The sequence below is a fragment of the Triticum aestivum genome, chromosome 5B (assembly GCF_018294505.1).
Source record: "Triticum aestivum cultivar Chinese Spring chromosome 5B, IWGSC CS RefSeq v2.1, whole genome shotgun sequence".
NCBI classification, from domain to species: Eukaryota; Viridiplantae; Streptophyta; class Magnoliopsida; order Poales; family Poaceae; genus Triticum; species Triticum aestivum.
This window is the reverse complement of record NC_057807.1, coordinates 266664226-266670612: the sequence shown is the minus strand read 5'-3', so window position 1 is coordinate 266670612 and position 6387 is coordinate 266664226.

The window sequence follows — 6387 nt, the reverse complement described above, 5'->3', positions numbered from 1 at the left end:
GCCAGCGCCACGTGGCGCCCCCTCATTCGCCCGCGCCCTCAGGTCCACTTCGCCGCGCCGCCGGGCCCGGAGAGCCCACGACCGGCCCCCGCGGCCCATTCAACGCCGCCGCCCGAGCCACGGGGAGACCAGATCCGCGCCGCCCGGTCCTCCCTTGCGCCGCCGCACGCCGTCTCGACGCCGGCCGCCCGCCGACGCCGCTCGCCGCCTCGTGCCCTGCCCGGCCCTGGCCACCGTTGAGCTCGCTGGATGCCGCCCCCGTCACCCTTCGCTTCCCGCCGCCGTCCCGGAGCGCAGCGGCCTCCATCCGACCCCAGGGAGGAGCCCCGGTGCCGCCCGCCCCAAGATCCGGCGCTGCCGCCTCGGTTCCTGCCGTCCCCGTCGCCGGAGTTCCCAGCGCGCCGCCGCCGGAGAGGATCGGGAGGAGCCCCGATCCGTCTGCGTTGACCGCGTCCCCGCTCTTGGGCCCCGCCGTGGCCTCCCAGGCCCAGCGTGCCGCCCCCGCCTTCGGCCCAGATCCGCGGCCAGCATCGCCGGCCCAGCTCCCCGCGGTCCAGCGCGAGCGCCCCGAGGCCCAGCTCCAGCAGGCCTCGCCTTGGCCTGCCTCCTCCTCCAGCCGGGGCGAAGCCCACTGGGTGAGCCGCCACCCGCCCCACCTTGTTTTTTTTTCATTCCTCTGGTTGGGCTGCCCAGTGCTCCAGTTCCTGTTTCGGCCCGCCTCGTTTTTTTCCGTCCTGGGAATTTGTCCAATTTTCCTGAGACAGCAGTTTTGCTGTTTAGTCCCCCTAGTTCATGCATTTAATAACTCACTAACCGTGCATCGGATTAAAATGATTTATATATGAAACTTGCTCAGAATTTTGTGTAGATTAATAATATCCAACTTTCATCTATGTTTGAAATGTTTGAAATGCTGTTTGATTAAATTTGCTCCTATGCCATGTTAAAATGATTTAATTCATAACTAAATAACCGTAACTCCGATTTTAATAAATTATATATGTAAATGGGGTAGGATTTTGCCTAGTTTAACATGGTGCACTCATCTTGCATGTTTAACAACTCTAAAATAATGTTTAGGGCAGAACAGTACCAAATCTATAATATGCATATGGGGAGTTTCCGAAATTGTTGTTCGTTGCTTCCGGCCTCATTTAAACTTGACTAGACAGGTAGTTTTACTTTGCTTCACCCTCTTGCCATGTTAACCAACATTTAATATTGTTGAGTACATAAACGAGATCAAACTAAATAACGTGTCGTGGTGTTTCATCAATATGCAACTCGTTGCGTATTGAGCTCCACTTAATTTGTAGTATTGTGTGTTGCAGTTTGCCACGCCATGCCTCTTTAAACCGGACATGCATCATACTTGATTGTGCATCTTGCCATGATTATGCTTGTGTGTTTACCATGTTGTTTGTTTCTTTCCAGTGTTGCTTCTTAGTTCTGGTAATGTTGCGATTGTGAGGATCCGTTCGACTGCTCCCGTTCGTCTTCTTCATGGACTCGTTCTTCTTCCTTGTGGGATTTCAGGCAAGATGACCGCTACCCTGGATCTCACTACTATCATTGCTATGCTAGTTGCTTCGTTCTATTGCTTTGCTGCGCTACCTATCACCTGTTTGTCGAGCCATCCCATATTGCCATGAACCTCTAACCTTTGACACCTTTCCTATGCAAACCGTTGTTTGGCTATGTTACCGCGTTGCTCAGCCCCTCTTATAGCGTGGCTAGTTGCAGGTGAAGTTGAAGATTTCTTCATGGTGGACAGGATTTTGGTTGGGATATCACAATATCTCTTATATTATTAATGCATCTATATACTTGGTAAAGGGTGGAAGGCTCGGCCTTATGCCTGGTGTTTTGTTCCACTCTTGCCGCCCTAGTTTCCGTCATACCGGTGTTATGTTCCCGGATTTTGCGTTCCTTACGCGGTCAGGTGATTCATGGAACCCCCTTGACAGTTCACTTTGAATAAAACTCCTCCAGCAAGGCCCAACATTGACTTTTACCATTTGCCTCACCACCACCTACTTTTCCCTTGGGAGTCGCTCTCTCGAGGGTCATCTTTATTATAGCCCCCCCGGGCCAGTGCTTGTCTAAGTGTTGGTCCGAACCAGAGCCACTTGCAGCGCCACCTCGGGGAAACTCGAGGGTTGGTTTTAGTTGTACGTAGTGTTCATCCAGTGTTGCCCTGAGAACGAGATATGTGCAGCTCCTATCGGGATTGTCGGTGCATCGGGCGGCTTTGCTGGTCTTGTTTTACCATTGTTGAAATGTCTTGTAAACCGGGATTCCGAGTCTGATCGGGTCTTCCTGGGAGATGGTCTATTCCTTCGTTGATCGCGAGAGCTTGTCATGGGCTAAGTTGGGACACCCCTGCAAGGTATAATCTTTCGAAAGCCGTGCCTGCGGTTATAGGCAGATGGGAATTTGTTAATGTCCGGTTGTAGATAACTTGACACCAGATCCGAATTAAAACGCATCAACCGCGTGTGTAGACGTGATGGTCTCTTCTCGACGGAGTCCTGGAAGTGAACACGGTTTCTGTGTTATGTTTGACGTAAGTAGGAGTTCAAGATCACTTCTTGGTCATTACTAGTTGACGACCGTTCCTCTTGCTCTCTTCTCGCTCTTATTTGCGTATGTAGCCACCATACATGCTTAGTCGCTGCTGCAGCCTCACCACTTTACCCCTTCCTTTCCTTTAAGCTTTGCTAGTCTTGATACCCATGGTAATGGGATTGCTGAGTCCTCGTGGCTCACAGATTACTACAACAACAGTTGCAGGTACAGGTTATGCGATGATCATGACGCGAGAGCGATGTTGCTTGTTTTGGAGTTTCTTCTTCTGCTTCTTCGATCAGGGGATAGGTTCCAGGTCGGCAGCCTGGGCTAGCAGGGTGGATATTGTTTGAGTTTCTGTTTATGATTCATCCATAGCCGGATGTTGTTCTTGTATGTTGTATTGTTGTATTCATGTGACATTGTATGTATCGGATGTATCCCCACTATTATGTAATGTTGATGTAATGATATCCACCTTGCAAAAGTGTCTTCAAGATGCGCTTCTATCCTTGGTGGGACCTTCGAGTTCCTTTAGGATAGGGTCGCATCTTGGGCGTGACAAGTTGGTATCAGAGCCTCGACCGACCCTAGGAGCCCCCTTGATTGTTGGCCATTGTTGAGTCTAGAAGAAAAACTATTTTGAGTCTTAGGATTATATATATCGGAGAGTAGGATTCTTTTTACTCCTCAGCCCATTCGTCGCTCTAGTGAGGTCTCCTGACGTAGATGTTTTGTCTTTCCTCTCCTCAAATTTCACTCAAAATTTTTTTTAGGATCACACGGGTATCTTGGAATCGTTCCGATGGTTTTGTGACGAGAACATTGTTCTTGGTGCCTCCTGACATTTAAGGGTTGTGGCAGTGTCCCGGGCAGTTGAGCTCTGAGGTGTTGTCGTCACAATTTTATCATTGCAGTTCTGGAATACCTGAGCTTTGCCGACATCGAAAATCTCTTTTATGCAGTTGTTGGTGAGATAACCCCGATAACCCAGTACTGGGGCGAGTTCAGGAGTATCGCCATAACTTGTATAACGGATGCTTTTCGAAGGTTGAGGTAGATGATTTCCGAAGGTTTCCTGGTTATGTGTTGAAGGATGGATACAGCTGGATGTAGGATTTGCTAGGTTTGGGTGAGATATTATGCTTCCCCTGTATCCCCAACACCTGATTGCATAACCGGAAAAATTTCGGGAGTTTCATAGGTGGGAATTCAAGTAGCTCTTAGGATATCTTTCCGACAGATGTATGATATGAAATTGGGGTTCGACGTCTAGTGGTCCGCCTATTCACGGTCGGTTTTACAGTGGTCTCGTTGTGTCTTAAAGAGTCCTTGGCTATGCCGACTCGGGGACGCTTCGTATGTCATGTGCACTGCCTTGTACATGATGGTGTTGTACGATCGAGCCCGTGTAGGCCCCACCACGAAAACTTTGGACGAATTCGCTATCATATGTTTGTTCCGGCTTATTTTGCAAGCCAATCCTTTGTTTTGTTTTTGAGTTGTGGTATTCGAGTTGCTTCAAAGTCAAATGTGGATTCCATACCTTTCCTAAACGGTGTTATCATACTCCGAAGCGAATACAAATCCTTCATGATAATCGAGATTGTCATGTCAATCCTTTTTACCGGTGTGTTTATCTTCAAGTGGATCCGAACATTTCAACATCCGCAAGATCCAATCTCAGCTTTCTCAATGGTGTTCGTTCATCCATCCCAAGTTGTCTTTGTTTTCCCGCCCTCCCTCCCTTGTTTTCTTCAAGGACTCAGATTTCTTAATCGAGTATCCATCTTATTGTTGTGAAACCTCTCCATTCTTTTCCTTCAATGTTCTTATCCGGTGATGCTCATGAAGATTTTAACGAAGTTTCTAGTTCACCATTATTCATTCTTTTTCTTCTCTGGCGGAACCAATTCAAGCTTTCGGTGTTGATCATATCTTTTCCTCGTTTCAAATACCTTCTCATGCCGGTGCACCTCATATTCATTCACTTCTCGCTATTTAATTGTTCCGGAGTGCCCAAGATATCTCGAAGATTCGTGTTTCCACTCTACATTCGTTCAAACTATTTCGAGGTTGTTTATCTCATTCAAGCCATTAAATTCAACCGGTGCAATCTCCTTTCTCAAGTAATCGTTCAACGGTGTTCCTTTTGAGTGGGCCCTAACCCACAGGTCTTTTCCCAGGATCTTACCTGACTCTCCTAATTCTCCCGGAGATATCCTTAAAATTCTTTTCGAAGTTTGACGTAAGAATGAGTTATCATCAGTCAAATGCCATCTCCTAGATCTTTCACAATTATTTTCATCGTTGGCTCAACCTCTTCATTTTGATTCTTCCGGAGTGTCTAAATTATTCATGGTGGTGTTTTCTCGTCGTCATTCTCAACATTTGAAGACCGAAGAAGAGTTTCTCTTTAATCTTGCTCCATTCTCTTCAAGATTCGTGGTTCAAGCTTGATACCATCCTCTCATAATTGTTTCGATTGTGAGTAATTCTTTTCACCTATCCGGAGTAATTCAGGAGTCTTTTCAGTTTGATTATCCGGAGCTCATCATTTCAGAAGACTTGTTCATTCTCAGCTTTCAGCCATTGTTCTCCAAATCTTACCGGTGCATCAGTCAAGTATCCTCTAATCAGTTCTTGATCTCTTCGTTCTGATGTATCTAAATCCCCTCAAGCTTCTTCGTGCATTTGCTAATTCTTCCCGGTGTTTTCTTTATCTTTTCTTCAATCATTTTCAATTCTTACAGTGGTTCGTTCAAGATTTCTTCTTCTTTCTTATCATATCAATTTATTCGTTGTTTCAACCCTTCCGGTGGTTCGTTCAATACCTTCTCGAGTTTATGTTATATCTCTCTTAATCCTTGATACGAGAATAAGTGATATGCCAAATCCGTTGATTGTCATCAATTTAAAATGTTGAAGGATACGCATAACATAATTCTTATTCTTGTTTCATCCAAGTGATTAATTCCCTATTCCGGAGGTTCATCAAAATTCTTGATTTCTTTTGTTCATCTTTCCTTTCCGGAGCTCCAAGTTATTTCAATTATATCACCAGGAGATTCATCTAAATCGTCGCAAGGCTTCGCTTGTGTTTTCAACTTCTCTTTCCGTTTTGATCATTCTTTTATTACCGGAGTTCTTCATGAAGGTTCTACATGATGATTCATCAAGGATTTTAATTCCTTCTCAAAGTTTTCATCGAGATTCTTTTAAGAAGCTCAAGCTTTCTTCATATTGTAATCCGGAGTGCAATTCTTTCTTCTGTATCATTGGAGGTGGTATTATGCCATTCTTGATATTTTGAATTCATGTTTCATGATCCACATGTTATCATGAATGAGATATTTTAAATCCATCAACCTCTTCGTTGGAGTTATCTTGGGTTATATTTCACCTAAAGCCTTCCCTACGGCTTGTTGCTATCTATGTTGGTTATAAATGACCCAAGTTATTCATTTATCCTCCCGGTGATTTAAACTTCTCATCTCCTTGTTGTTATCAATAGGATATATCATTCCTGTTAGTGGCAGAATTTCACCTAATAGTTTTGAGATGTTCTCCATAAGCCCACTACAACCCTGTTCTTTTCATTGTTGGGTTTTTTTTCAACAACTCCGTTCGACCCTTCTCCTAAGGATGCCTTCTCAAGCTCTTTTGGCAGAAGTTGGCATTTTCTCGTCATTTCTCCTATTTCAAATATCCATATTCTATTCTTTCGTTCCGGAGGCATTGTGATGTCGCTCTCTTCGACCCATCATCTTGTTTTGCCAAGATCATGTTCAATTCCTTCCATTTCCAACCGGAGTGTTG